The following is a 15,602-nucleotide window of genomic DNA, read 5'->3' on the forward strand; positions in this document are numbered from 1 at the left end:
GGTGTGGTAGCTCACGCCCATAATCCCAACACTTTGGGAGGTTGAGGTGGGTGGATCATGAGGGCAGGAGTTCGAGACCAGCCTGGCCAACATGGCGAAACCCCGTCTCTACCAAAAATACAAAAATTAGCTGGGCGTGGTGGCGTGTGCCTGTAATCCCAGCTACTCGGGAGGCTGAAGCGGGAGAATTGCCTGAACCAGGGAGGCAGAGGTTGCAGTGAGCCGAGATTGCACCACTGCACTCCAGCCTGGGCGACAAAAGTGAAACTCCATCTCAAAAAAAAAGAAAGTCTTACTCTGTCATCCAGGCTGGAGTGCAGTGGCACAATCTCGGCTCACTGCAACCTCTGCCTCCCAGGTTCAGGCGATTCTCCTGCTTCAGCCTCCCAAGTAGCGCACGCCACCATGCCCGGCTAATTTTTGTATTTTTGGTAGAGACGAGGTTTCACCATGTTGGCCAGGCTGGTCTCGAAAACTCCTGACCTCATGTGATCCGCCCCCCTCGGCCTCCCAAAGTGCTGGGATTACGGGCGTGAGCCACCGCACCCAGCAAAAAAAAAATTTGTTTTTACTCACCACTATACTGACAAGGAACAGGTGATTTTAAACACCCCCTCCCACCTACATTTTAGCTGGAACAATTCTCCAGAGGCATGGGGGTAGAGTGGGGTGGTGAGTTCTAGGCAGCAAGTTAATAAATGGCCCCTAAAGATGTTCATCTAGGCTCTAGGAGGCCCAAAATCAGGCCCTGGCAGTTCCCCTGACGCAAAACCATGGCAAGAGTTCCGGGAGCACCAAGGCAAGGTCACAAAAGTGGCACGATGACCCTACCCTGGGATGCAGCTCAGCCTGACCCAGCCCAACTCAACCCAGCTACCCTGGAGGCTGCTATGAGCTGAGCCGGGAGCTGGGAAAGGGCCCAGCATTCCTGTCCTTCTGCCAAAGCTGGCTTCTTAGGACCCCAGTGTTGTGGCTCCTCCTTTGGTCTTGGTTTCTTTCCCACCAGATTATAACTCCACCAGAGTAGGACTTTATCTATCTTGTGTACTGCTCTATTTTCAGTGCCTAGAACTGTGCCTGTCAATCAATACAGGCTGCTGAAAAGGCTAGAAATACAGGATCGTTGATGTTATTACTGTTACAGTGCTGTTCCCATGGGAAGCACCCTGCATCTCTCTGTAGACAGCTCCAATGTCAGCCATTGGAGAATTTGATGGAGATTGAAGTCAAAACATAATCATATGGGAAACATGCACAACAAATAAAATATTTCCCCTTTTGTCCAGACTTTTCAGACACCCCGTATTTACTGGATGAGTTGATCTACAAAGTGAAAGGCATAAATTAAAGGCTCTCTAATGTTTCTCCTCCTCTGAAACCCCATGATTCAGCAGCGTCTCCCATGTGTGCTCAAAAGTTGGACGTGCCTCCAGCCTACCCTCCAAAGCAGCTGCCATAGGCTTTTTTCTTCCAAGGTTGGGAGGGACAGTTCATTCCCCAAGAGGCCTCTCCAGGGGCGGAGGCGGGTGCTGGGGCTGGCCTGTCTGCAGCTCCCTGGCCCTACCCAGTGGGGATCGCGTGTCAGTACTGGGGTTTGGTGGGCTGCCAAGGGGTGAGCCCTGAGGCGGTTTTCTGGGAAGGATAGATGCCATGTGTGACTCAGAACCAAGTTAGGGAAAAAACAAGCTCACTCAATCTCTAGCACCCTCTGCCTGGCCTGGCTTTGCCCATGAGCTCATAAAAGAGGAAGCTGGGCCGGCCAGACAGTAGCTCTGCTTTCCCTCATGTTTTCTCTCCACGTCTCACGGATTCCCTAGAGTGTCTGGGCCTCAGGCCACCGTCATCCTAGCTCCTGGGCCCTGGCTCTTTTATGACACTTTCCCTTCCCAGACACTTGGTCATTTCTTTCCCCAGGTTGGGAATCCCACCTACCATAGAAGGGGAATTGCACACAAGGGGAGGTTGCAAATCTCTGTGTTCCTTGGTCCTGCTGAGGCCTCCACTGTCAGCCATGACCATTTGGGTTTGTGCGTGTGACTGCTGTGTCTCTGACACAGACCAAGTGGTGCTGACCCTGGGAGCCTGAATTAATAGATTTCTTGAGAGCCGAGATTCCCTGGTTCAGGAAAGAAAAAGGGGGTACCAAATGACTGGGCAGCCGAGCCACCCTCAGGGCTGCAATATTCCAGTTGGGACCAACTTACCTAGTACTTTTGGCATTCAGAACAGTTCACTACCAAAAAGGCACATTTTATTTTAGTGAAAATGGGACAATCATGGGCCATAAAGAACCTTCCTAACTATTGTTCCTCCGGTTCACCTTCTATACCCCCCAGGGCTTTCTTGTTCAAAGACAGACTTGACCATGTCCATGCCTGCTTTAGTAAGTTCAGTGGCTCCAAACTCTCTGAGTTCCCAACCCAAATCCAGGCAACTTGCAGGCTTTCTCTTTCAACACCCCCATTGCTTCTTGATGTTGTGCATCTCTAATTTTGTCCTTTTTCTCACACATGCCAAACTCTTACCCATTGGACCCTATAACCATTCTATTTCTTTTCCTTTTTCCTCCCTATTCTCCTGGGAAAAAACCACTCCTGAACCTGCCATCCAGAATTAGTTCATCTACATTGTATACAAATCTCTCAAAGCATCACACACACGATATTATAGTCATTTGTCTATCTTTTTGATTGCCAGGAGAGGCACGTGCCATTGAGATGCAGCCGTCTTAATACTGGTAACCTCTTGACAAGGCCTAAAATTATTATTAAATTGTCACCATTAAAAAAAAAATCAGTGGCCAGGCACGGTGTCTCATTCCTGTAATCCCAGCACTTTGGGAGGCCGAGGTGGGCAAATCACCTGAGGTCAGGAGTTCGAGACCAGCCTGACCAACATGGTGAAACCCCGTCTCTACTAAAAATACAAAAATTAGCCTGGCGTGGTGGCAGGCACCTGTAATCCCAGCTACTTGGGAGGCTAAGGCAGGAGAATCGCTTGAACCCGGGAGGCAGAGGTTGCAGTGAGCCGAGATCACGCTATCGCACTCCAGCCTGGGGAACAAGAGCAAGACTTCTCAAAAAAAAGAAAAAAATCAGTAAGAAATGTATAAACCAGATATTCTCAACCTATCCCTGTGGGTTGAACTCATCCTATCTCTGACCCTGAGCCTTTCACATAAAATTTGGTAGTATTTGGTGATACTGCATTTTGTTTTAAAAAGTCAGGTAGATTGAAGTATAATTTAAATACAGTAAAATTCATCCTTGTTAGGAGTAGTTTTTGATGAGTTTTGATAAATGCATATAGTTTGTGTAAAGGCCTCCACCATTATGATATAGAGTTTTCCATCACCCCCAAAAGTTCCCTGCATCCCTTTGTAGTCAGTCCTGTCCCCATCCCCTATAGCAACCGCTGATCAGACTTCTAACCTTACAGTTTTGCCTGTTCTAGAATGTCATATAGATGAAACTACAGGCTGGGCAAGGTGGCTCATGCCTGTAATCCCAGCACTTTGGGAGGCCGAGGCGGGAGGATCATCTGAGGTCAGGAGTTCAAGACCAGCCTGACCAACATGGTGAAACCCTGTCTCTACTAAAAATTAGCCAGGTGTGGTGGCGGGTGGCTATAATCCCAGCTACTTGGGAGGTTGAGGCAGGAGAATCACTTGACCCCAGGAGGCAGAGGTTGCAGTGAGCTGAGATCACGCCATTTCACTTCAGCCTGGGCAACAAGAGCAAAACTCCATCTCAAAAAAAAAAGAAAGAAAGAAAGAACGAAACTACAGTAGACACTCTTTTGTGTCCACATTCTTTTGCTCAGTATAATATTTTTGTGATTCATCCATGTCATGGCATGATTCAGTAGTTCTTTCCTTTTGACTTCTGCATAGCATTCCATTGTATAAATATATGACAGTTGGCTTATTAATTCACCATTGATGGACATTGTGGTTTTTTTCTTATTTTTGGAAATGATGAATAAAGCTACTATGAACATTCATAGACAACTCTTTTTTAAGACATGTATTCTTATTTCTCTTGAGCAGATGTCTAGGAGTAGTATAACTAGGTGCATGTTTAGCTTAGTAAGAAATCGCTGCTGCGCCCAGTGGCTCACACCTGTGATCCCAGCACTTGCACCACGACGCCCACCTAATTTTTGTATTTTTAGTAGAGACAGGTTTCACCATGTTGATCAGGCTGGTCTCAAACTCCTGACCTCAAGTGATCAGCCCGCCTTGGTCTCCCAAAGTGCTGGGATTACAGGTGTGTGCCACCATGCCCAGCCTAAAGGCAGAAGGATTTCTTGAGCCCAGGAGTTTGAGATCAGCCTGGGCAGCATGGAGAGACCTCGTCTCTACAAAATTAAAAAATTAGCCAGGTGTTGTGGTGCGCGCCTGTGGTCCCAGCTACTCTGGGAGGCTCAGGTGGAAGGATCACTTGAATCCAGGGGTCGAGGCTGTGGTAAGTCACATTCACACCACTGCACTCCAGCCTGGGAGACAGAGCAAGACCCCATTCTAAAAAAAGAAAAAATAAGGGCTGGGCTCGGTGGCTCATGCCTGTAATCCCAGCACTTTGGGAAGCTGAGGCGGGCAGTTCATGAGGTCAGAAGATCGAGACCAGCCTGGCTAACATGGTGAAACCCCGTTTCTACTAAAAATTCAAAAATTAGCTGAGCGCGGTGGTGCGTGCCTGTAATCCCAGCTACTCAGGAGGCTGAGCCAGGAGAATCGCTTGAACCAGGGAGTTGGAGATTGCACAGTGAGCCAAGATTGCGCCACTGCACTCCAGCCTGGCGAGACTCCGTCTCAAAAAAAAAAAAAAAAAAGAAAAAAAAGAATTTGCTATGCTGTTTTCCAAAGTGGTTCATACTGACAGAACTGTTTTAAGGAAGCTGCATCAAAATGTTCCTCTTGTAAATCCTTGCTTAAAATATGCCAAAACGAAGTGTTTTTTTTTTGTTATAGAACAGGTTGCCACTCAGATTACCTCAAGGGACAGAGATGGGCTGGAATACAGCCACCTCAGTGGCCAGTAACCTGCCCCTTGAAGAACCAGCATGTCTTCCAGAAGCCACAGTGGCTTCCAGTGCCCAGTGGCAGCCCCAGGAGCACACCCTGCCTCCCTGCCCAGACTCCTTGTGGCTCAGCATCTCTGTCTGCAGTGACTGGCTCTGCCCAGGTCTTGTGGGGTAGTGTGAAGTGACACTAGCCCACACACCTGAGCATGTATGATGCCTCAGAGGCACTGTGTTTTTTTTTTTTGTTTGTTTGTTTTTTTGAGATGGAGTCTTGCTCTGTCTGTAGCCCAGGCTGGAGTGCAGTGGCGCGATCTTGGTTCACTGCAAGCTCCAACTCCCGGGTTCATGCCATTCTCTCCCTCAGTCTCCCGAGTAGCTGGGACTACAGGCGCTCACCACCACGCCTGGCTAATTTTTCGTATTTTTAGTAGAGATGGGGTTTCCCCGTGTTAGCCAAGATGGTCTCGATCTCCTGATCTCGTGATCTGCCCACCTTGGCCTCCCAAAGTGCTAGGATTACAGGCGTGAGCCACCACGCCCGGCATAGGCACTGTTTTAAGAGCTATACTCAAATCAATTCATTAAGCCTTCATAACCCCAACTGTTATTTTATCTATACACCCATTTTACAGATGAGAAAAATGAGGTTCAATGAGGCAATTCACTTTCTTAAGGTTGTGTAACCAAGAAGTAATGGGAGTTAGATGTGAACCTAGGTCTATTTCATTCCAAAGCCTAGTGGCATACCTATTTGTCAGAGCATAGATGTTAGAGCCCATCTACCTGGGTTCAACTCCATGTTTGTTTGTTTGTTTGTTTTTTGTTTTTGATTTTGAGATGGAGTCTCACTATGTTGCCCAGGCTGGAGTGCAATGGCATGGTCTTGGCTCACTGCAACCTTTGCCTCCCAGGTTCAAGCAATTCTCCTGCCTCAGCCTCCCGATTAGCTGGGATTACAGGCATGTGCCACCATACCTGGCTAATTTTTGTTTTTTTAGTACAGATGGGGTTTCACTATGTTGGCCAGACTGGTCTTGAACTCCTGACCTCGTGATCTGCCTGCCTCGGCCTCCCAAAGTGCTGGGATTACAGGCATGAGCCACCATGCCTGGCTTGTTTGTTTGTTTTTAGAGTCAAGATCTTCCACTGTCGCTCAGGCTGTAGTGCAGTGGCGCCATCATAGCTCACTATAGCCCCAAACTCCTGGGCTCAAGCAATCCTGCCACTTCAGCTTCCTGAGTTTCTAGGACTACAGGTGTGTGCCACCATGCCCAACTAATTAACAATTTTTTTTTTTTTTTTTTTTTGGTAGAGATAGGGTCTCACTTTGTTGCCCAGGCTGGTCTCAAACTCTTGGCTTCAAATGATCTTCCTGCCTCAGCCTCCCAAAATGGTGGGATTACAGGTATGAAACACCATGCCTGGACAACTGTATGTTTTAATTCACTTAATTTTCATGGTACACCTCTGAGAGGAGGGCATGACAACACTCATTATACAGGTGCAGTGACAGCACAGAACTCTGTGAAGCAGGGGAATGACAGAGTTGAGTTTGGCATCCAGGAAGTTTGTCTCCAGAGACAAAGCTATTGACCTCAACACCTTCCTGCCTCTCAACAATCCTCATTATTAATGTTATTATTCAACCCACTGACCTAGCTCTTTTTGTCTTTGGGGTTTTACACTGCTCTGATGTTCATGTCCTTGCTTATGTCTTAAATTGAGACTCTGAATGGGTTGTGTACACACTCCCCAGGATACAGTAACCTTTTTGGGTATTCTCACCTCTGGCTGCATCACTGGCCTCTTGCCAGCCCTTGAGAACTGCCCCTAGCTCAAGCAAGGATCCTAATTTAGTAGATGAGGTCAGGGCCGGAAGATTATCTGCAGGGTGACCTATGCCCAAGGACTTACTCCCAAATACTTTTCTCAAGAGAAGGTGGTGTAACCAGAAGACACTTTAAGGTCTTGAGGCCATCCCCAAAGATCATTTGTTTCCTCAAACAGATTTTGGGCTTTTTCAGGTGAGAGACTAATCACTGAACCCACTGTCAGTATTCAGCAGTGTGCCTGATTGATATATACTAGGTACTCAATGGTTTTGACTGAATGATGAATAAATAAATGAATAAATAAAGAAGCCCAGATTCTCTTAATTTAGGTCTATGCTGTCTAATACAGTAGCATGTGGCTATTTATTTTATTTTATTTTTTGAGATGGAGTCTCACTCTGTCGCCCAGGCTGGAATGTAGTGGCATGATCTTGGCTCACTGCAACCTCTGCCTCCCAGGTTCAAGCGGTTCTCCTGCCTCAGCCTCCTAGGTTGCTGGGATTACAGGCTTGTGCCACTATGCCCAGCTAATTTTTGTATTTTTATTATTTATTTATTTATTTATTTTGAGACAAAGTCTCACTCTGTCACCCAGGCTGGAGTGTAGTGGCGTGATCTCAGCTCACTGCAGGCTCTGCCTCCCGGGTTCACACCATTCTCCTGCCTCAGCCTCCTGAGTAGCTGGGACTACAGGCTCCCGCCACCACACTCAGCTAATTTTTTGTATTTTTAGTAGAGACGGGGTTTCTCCTTGTTAGCCAGGATGGTCTCGATCTCCTGACCTCGTGATCCGCCCGCCTTGGCCTCCCAAAGTGCTGGGATTACAGGCGTGAGCCACCGCGCCCAGCATTTTTGTATTTTTAATAGAGATGGGGTTTCACCATGTTGGCCGGGCTGGTCTCGAACTCCTGACATCAGGTCATCTGCCCACCTTGGCCTCCCAAAGTGCTAGGATTACAGGTGTGAGCCACTGCGCCCAGCTGCATGTGGCTATTTGAATGTAAATTCTAATGAGTCAAAATTTAAAATTCAGTTTCTCAGTTTCATTAGCCACATTTCAAGAGCATGATAATCCCATGTGGCCAGTGATTACCATATTTGAAAACATGGAAATAGAACATTTCCATCATTACAGAAAGATTTGTTGGACAGCACTAGGCTAGATGACAGATAGGGTGGGGGAAGAGAAAATGCTGCATTGGGAAAATGCTTGGTACAGGCTGACGGCTTTAATCTGCTTTTGACACTTTTAAAAGAGTCAAGATCAGTCGTCTCTCATTAGATTGTATCGCACACTGCCCATTCAGAGGTCCAGAAACCACTTCTTCTTCAGAAATCTTGTACTGAGAAATGGAAGCCCATTTCTGATCACATACATGACCCATGGTTCTTCAGAAAGGAAGGCATGAAGTTGAAGGGGGAACTAAGACTGCTGAGTTCTTCTGTCTTCGGCCACAGGAAACTAACTGATTCATGGCACTTTGTACCCATGAGCTCATCTAGTCCTCCCAGGGCACAGGAAAGTGGTGAAAATAAGTGGCCGTGGTTCACAGATTTTTCAGCTGGTAGAGGCTAGTTCCTACACTTAAAACATCAGTAGATTGTCAAATGTGTTCCAACTAAGAGCAGTGGAAGGCAGAAAGGTGTATAAAATATGGGTCTTAAGAGGTTTATAACCAAGTTAAGGGAAATTAAGAGATCGGCACATAAATATAAGTATACAAAACTGTAACTGTATCTGTAGCTATATGTGTGTGTGCATCTATTTATTATCTATCTACCTACTTATCTAATAACATAATTAACTAACATTTATTTGATATCTTAGAGCTTAACAAGTACTTTTCCTCATATGAAGACTCAGCAGATCCCCATGATGAATGTCAAACAAATGGAATGTTGGTACAGAGAGCAAGCATTCTAGGCATTTGCAGCCGGGTGAGATCACTGTGGATGGAGTGATGGGGGAAACTTTTGTTGAGGCAGAACCAGCAGGAATGTGGGGTAGTCACACAAACACAGATACAATTCCTGGTTTCCCTACTAGACACTTCCCAGACTCTCAATTGCTTGTAGTTTTTGTTTGCTTTTTTTTTTTTTAAGACATGGTCTCACTCTGTGGCCCAGGCTGGAGTGCAGTGCAATGGTGTGATCATGGCTTGGTGCAGTGGTACTATCATGGCTCAGTGCAGTGGTGCAATCATGTCTCAGTGCAGTGGTGCGATCATGGCTCAGTGCAGTGGTGCAATTATGTCTCAGTGCAGTTGTGCGATCATGTCTCAGTGCAGTGGTGCGATCATGGCTCAGTGCAGTGGTGTGATCATGGCTTAGTGCAGTGGTGTGATCATGGCTCAGTGCAGTTGTGCGATCATGTTTCAGTGCAGTGGTGTGATCATGGCTCAGTGCAGTGGTGCGATCATGGCTCAGTGCAGTGGTGTGATCATGGCTCAGTGCAGTGGTGCGATCATGGCTCAGTGCAGTGGTGCAATTATGGCTCAGTGCAGTTGTGCGATCATGTTTCAGGGCAGTGGTGCGATCATGGCTCAGTGCAGTGGTGTGATCATGGCTCAGTGCAGTGGTGTGATCATGGCTCAGTGTAGTCGTGTGATCATGGCTCAGTGTAGTGGTGCAATCATGGCTCAGTGCAGTGGTGCAATCATGGCTCAGTGCAGCCTCGACTGCCAGAGCTCAAGCAGTTCTCCCTCCTCAGCCTCCTGATTTGTTGGGACCATGGGTGTGTGCCACCACATCTGGCTAATTTTTTGACTATTTGTAGACACAGGGCCTCGCTATGTTGTTCAGGCCGGTCTCAAACTCCTGGGCTCAAGTAATCCTCCTCGGCTTCCCAAAGTGCTGGGATTACAGGCGGGAGCCACTGCACTGGGCCCACTGCTTGTAATTCATTTTACTTTCTAAAAGATAAAATGTTGATGAAGAGTTCTTAGTGATCCATGTTTTTTTTCTCTCCAGTCCTCCACCAAAATAACACATTTTTAAAAAACAAACTCCCACATATTTTATAGTGATTCTACAAATGTAGAATAATTTGGATACTCTGAATACAAAATGGTTTGAGTTACCTTTATTTAATAATCCTGTGATGAGCATACAATGACATACGTCAAATAACTTACAACTCAGGCTTATATAACATCAGCTCTGCCCCAAATTCCTGCCGTGTAGAACACATAAAAATCCAACCCTGCAGTCTGACCAGTCTTGCCTAGGTTCTCCTTACATAATCATAACCACTTCCCTGCCAGGAGCAATTTAAAAATGTTCTTCTAAAGCCCTGTGCACTTCACCTGGGCTTCCTTTAACTTTTCTTTTCTCTTTTTTTTTTTGAGAGGGAGTTTCGCTCTTGTTGCCCAGGCTGGAGTGCAATGGCTTGATTTCGGCTCACCGCAACCTCCGCCTCCCAGGTTCAAGCGATTCTCCAGCCTCAGCCTCCCAAGTAGCTGGGATTACAGTGTGTGCCACCATGCCCAGCTAATTCTGTATTTTTATTAGAGACGGGGTTTCTCCATGTTGGTTAGGCTGGTCTTGAACTCCCGACCTCGGGTGATCCGCCCACCTTGGCCTCCCAAAGTGCTGGGATTACAGGTGTGAGCAACCGCGCCTGGCCGGCTTCCTTTAACTTTTCTAAAGAGCTTCTACTTTTCTTCCTTGGCATTTGCATTTCTTTGGCTTCAAGCCACAAAAATGATTGTCCTTAACTTGAACAGAATAGATGAGTCTTGGGAGGATATTGAATAGCTCACAGAATCAAAGGAAGGCCAGAGAATCAGGCTCAGGAAACAAAGAACCAGGGTAGCTCCAGCGGAGCTGGATCCAACACCAGCAGGAATCGATGGTGTTGTCCTGGCTACCTGCTGAAATGAGTAAGTGACAAAGGGTTTTTTCCATCCTTTCCATTTTTGTTCATCATTCAAAGCCCTAGCAGAGAGAATCTGATCAGCCTAGTCTAGGTAAAGGCTAGGGGAAAAAGCACACCTTAACCATAGCTCATTAGGAATGCACACAGGTAATTCTCCAAGGAATCCAGTGACTGTTCTCAGAGGAGAAGAGAATGCATGCAGGATGGTCAAACCTCAGAAAATATCCACCACATTCGCATTTTCTCTTACCTCCATTTTCTACTTTTTCTAATTATCCAAAACAGGGGTGACTAACATATCTTCCAAGGTTGTGAAAAAGATATAGAAAAATAAATCTACCTGTATTGGAATTTTTCCCAGAAAGGATTAATGGTTGGGAAAGTTTGGCCCTACTTACCCCTCAGTGTTAAATATAAGGATTAAAGAAAATATATGCAAAATGCCTATTACCTTACTTGACATGTAGCAAGGTTCATTAAATGTCAGTCCCATTTCACCCCTTCCCATTCACCCACTGTTGTGCTGAAGCCAGCTCACACCAGTTCATGAGAAGAATCATTATAGTTTCAGGAACTTTATGAGCCAACTGGCATAACATTGGTAGCTTGAAGTTGGCCTTTGTAGAGACAGAAAGATGTAATTGCTTTCTGCACCCATCCTGAGTCATGACCAATACTCCCATAACAAAAGACAGGCGAACAAAACAAAAGCATAACAAATTTACTTTATTTTATTTATCTATTTTTTTGAAATGGAGTTTCACTCTTGCCCAGGCTGTAGTGAAGTGGCATGATCATGGCTCACTATAGCCTTAACCTCCTGGGCTCAAGCAATCCTCCTGCCTCAGCCTACAGAGTAGCTGGAACTACAGGTGCAGACCACCACACACAGGTAATTTTTTGTAGAGATGGGGTTTCACCATGTTACTCAGGCTGGCCTCGAACTCCTGGGCTCAAGCCATCTGCTTGTCTCATCTTCCCAAAGTGCTGGGATTACAGGTGTGAGCCCCTGTGCCCGGCCAACAAATTTATTTCATCAAAGTTTTACATGACATGGGAGCCTTCAGAAATGAAGACCCCAGAAATGCTCAGAGAAAACCATTTTTTTGATTAGTTTCGATGAAGAATGGACAGCCAAGGCTGGGTGCAGTGGCTCACGCCTGTAATCCCAGCACTTTGGGAGGCTGAGGTGGGAGGATCACATGAGGCCAGGAGTTTGAGACCAGCCTGGCCAATATAATGAAACCCCGTCTGTACTAAAAATACAAAAATTAGCCGGGGTGGTGGTGTGTGCCTGTAATCCCAGCTACTCAGGAGGCTGAGGCAGGAGAATCACTTGAACCTGGGAGACAGAAGTTGCAGTGAGCTGAGATCGTGCCACTGCACTCCAGCCTAGGCCACGGAATGAAACTCTGTCTCAGAAAAAAAAAAAAAAAAAAAAAAGAACAGACAGTCATGTAGAAATGCAACTGAACACAGGCTGGGCGCGGTGGCTTATGCCTGTAATCCTAGCACTTAGGGAGGCCAAGGCGGGCGGATCACCTGAGGTCGGGAGTTCAAGACCAGCCTGACCAACATGGAGAAACCCCATCTCTACTAAAAATACAAAATTAGCTGGGCATGGTGGTGCGTGCCTGTAATCCCAGCTACTTGGGAGGCTGAGGCAGGAGAATCGCTTGAACCCAGGAGGAGGAGGTTGCAGTGAGCCAAGATAGTGCCATTGCACTCCAGCCTGGGCAACAAGAGCGAAACTCCATCTCAAAAAAAAAAAAAAAAAGAAAGAAAAGAAATGTGATTGAACACAAAGAGAATGGTCGCATGGGAATAGGCTGAGGGAGAAAGCCAGCAGAGCCTGTCTGTTGGGATTCTGCTTGGTCTCTCTGTGCAGCATTCCTTCCTTCTGGATATAGGCAGGAACTCTCCAAAATAAGGGTTTTATGACCTACTATTAGAAAAGGTAGGTCAGTTTTTTTTTTTTTAATGAGCTGTGCTTATACAGAAAGGCAAAGGAAGGCTAGAGTAATAGTTCTAAGTTTTATGATTGGCTTTGGGGGAAAGACATTCTGGTTTCTTTGACCTGCCTTGGAGGAGAGAGGGGAGCAGGAGAAGGTCAGAGGCAGACTTTACTTCTCAGGTCCTTCCCATGTTCTTCTCAACTTGCCAAAACACCAAACTCTGGGGTATCATTTTCTGAGCCCCAACACCTTGATGGAAGTATTTACACCACAGAAATCGGAAATGTTGCAAGTCAGAACTTTCACCTACCCCCAGCCCTCCACTGCCTCTGAGAGTTAAACATTTACAGGCCACTGCCACAGCTGCTCCTTTCTTTCCTTCACAAGTTGTGAGGAGAACCAAGTTAGCATTAGGTTGACCTGTGAGAGACAAAAACCGAATAGAACAATGGCTTCCTAGATGGAAGTCCATTTCTCTCTGACAGAAACAAAGTCCAGAGCCAGGCAGGCAGCTCGGGGCTGGGACAGCTCCGCCTTGCTGCCTCACTGTCTTTGATGCATGGCTCTTTGTGATTTAGGATGACTGCTCAGGCTCCATGTTCAGGCCAAGGGGAAAGAGAAGGACAAAGAAATACACACCCCATCCTAGTAGGTCCACAGACAGAAGTAACCTGTAACATTTCTGCTCATTTCAAATAGGTTGGAAGGAAGTCTCTCCGCCACATCTGGCTGCCAGGGAGGCTTAGAGCCCTGTTGCTTCCTGCAGGCAGCCATGTGCCCTGCTGGGGGCTGAGAAGGGGAGGACAGGGGCCGGGGGGCAGCTGAGAAGCCAGGTGGGATTTGAGAACATGTAGGGGAGACGGAGAACTGGTGTTGGTGTGATGGGAATGAGCATAGTTTGTGGAACTCTGGGGGAACTGACTGGAATAGAAAATTAAAAATACTGACAAATGAGGTTAAATAAACAAGGTGGAAGCCAGAGCTCAGTGAGGGACCAGGAAAGCAGACAAAAGAATCTTTATCTGCTGCCACTAGACACCGGAGGCACTGAACTTTCCAGTAGGGGAGCTACATGATCAGAGGCATTTCAGAAATGTTAATCTCACACTTAAGTGCTAGACAGATTGGAGGCAGGAGGAAAAACAGGAAGCAGCAGGGAGATTGGAAAGGAGAATGATTTCATAAGCCAGTTGTGAGGTGATTATCGGGGAACCTGCCCCGATAGTCATGTAGGTTCTTTTCTATTTTCCTAAGCATCGGCCAGTTTGAGAAATAAAGGGACAGAGTACAAAAGAGAGAAATTTTAAAGCTGGGCATCCGGGGGAGACATCACATGTCGGTAGGTTCCGTGATGCCCCGCAAGCCGCAAAACCAGCAAGTTTTTATTAGGGATTTTCAAAAGGGGAGGGAGTGTGCAAATAGGTGTGGGTCACAGACATCAAGTACTTCACAAGGTAATAGAATATCGAAAGGCAAATGGAGGCAGGGCGAGATCACAGGACCACAGGACTGGGGCGAGATTAAAATTGCTAATGAAGTTTCTGGCACAATTGTCATTGATAACATTTTATCAGGAGACAGGGTTTTGAGAGAAACCGGTCTGACCAAAATTTATTAGGCAGGAATTTCCTCTTCCTAATAAGCCTGGGAGCGCTATGGGACACTGGGGTCTATTTCACCCCTACAGCCTCGACCATAGAAGACGGCCACGCCCAGGGGGGCCAGTTCAGAGACCCACCCCCAGGCGTGTATTCTCTTTCCCAGGGATGTTCCTTGCTGAGAAAAAGAATTCAGCAATATTTCTCCCATTTGCTTTTGAAAGAAGAGAAATATGGCTCTGTTCCGCCCAGCTCACCGGCGGTCAGAGTTTAAGGTTATCTCTCTTGTTCCCTAAACATTGCTGTTATCCGGCTCTTTTTTCAAGGTGCCCAGATTTCATATTGTTCAAACACATATGCTCTACAATTTGTGCAGTTAATGCAATTATCACAGGGTCCTGAGGTGACATATATCCTCCTTGGTTTACGAGATGACAGGATTAAGAGACTAAGTAAAGACAGGCATAGGAAATCACAAGGGTATTGACTGGGGAAGTGATAAGTGTCCATGAAATCTTCACAATTTATGTTTAGAGATTGCAGTAAAGACAGGCATAAGAAATTATAAAAGTATTAATTTGGGGAACTAATAAATGTCCATGAAGTCTTCACAATCCACGTTCTTCTGCCATGGCTTCAGCTGGTCCCTCCGTTTGGGGTCCCTGACTTCCTGAACAGTGATTACATGGGGACAATGGGAATGAGGAGGAAGAATGAGAGGCATTTGCTAGAAAATGTATTCAAACTGATGGCTGGTCTGAAAGGGAGTTGCAGGCTGGGGTGATGAGAGACAGGTCTCATAGCAACAGGGTAAACAAAGTAAACTTGGCTTGGTTGGTGTTTTATTTATTATTATTATTTTTTTGAGATGGAGTTTTGCTCTTGTTGCCCAGACTGGAGTGCAATGGTGCAATCTCAGCTCACTGCAACCTCTGCCTCCCAGATTCAAGTGATTCTCCTGCCTCAGCCTCCCGAGTAGCTGGGGTAACAGGTATGTGCCACCATGGCCAGCTAATTTCTTTATTTTTACTAGAGACGGGGTTTCACCATGTTGGCCAGGCTGATCTCCAACTCCTGACCTCAAGTGATCCGCCCACCTTGGCCTCCCAAAGTGCTGGAATTACAGGCATGAGCCACGGCGCCCGGCCTATTATTATTATTATTTTATTTCGAGACAGGGTCTTCCTCTGTCGCTCAGGCTGAAGTGCAGTGGTGCAATCTCAGCTTCCTGCAACCTCTGCCTCCTGGGCTCAAGCGATCGATCCTCCCATCTCAGCCTCCCAAGTAGCTGGGACTACAGGCGCATGCCACAAAG

The sequence above is a fragment of the Pan troglodytes genome, chromosome 5 (assembly GCF_028858775.2).
Source record: "Pan troglodytes isolate AG18354 chromosome 5, NHGRI_mPanTro3-v2.0_pri, whole genome shotgun sequence".
NCBI classification, from domain to species: Eukaryota; Metazoa; Chordata; class Mammalia; order Primates; family Hominidae; genus Pan; species Pan troglodytes.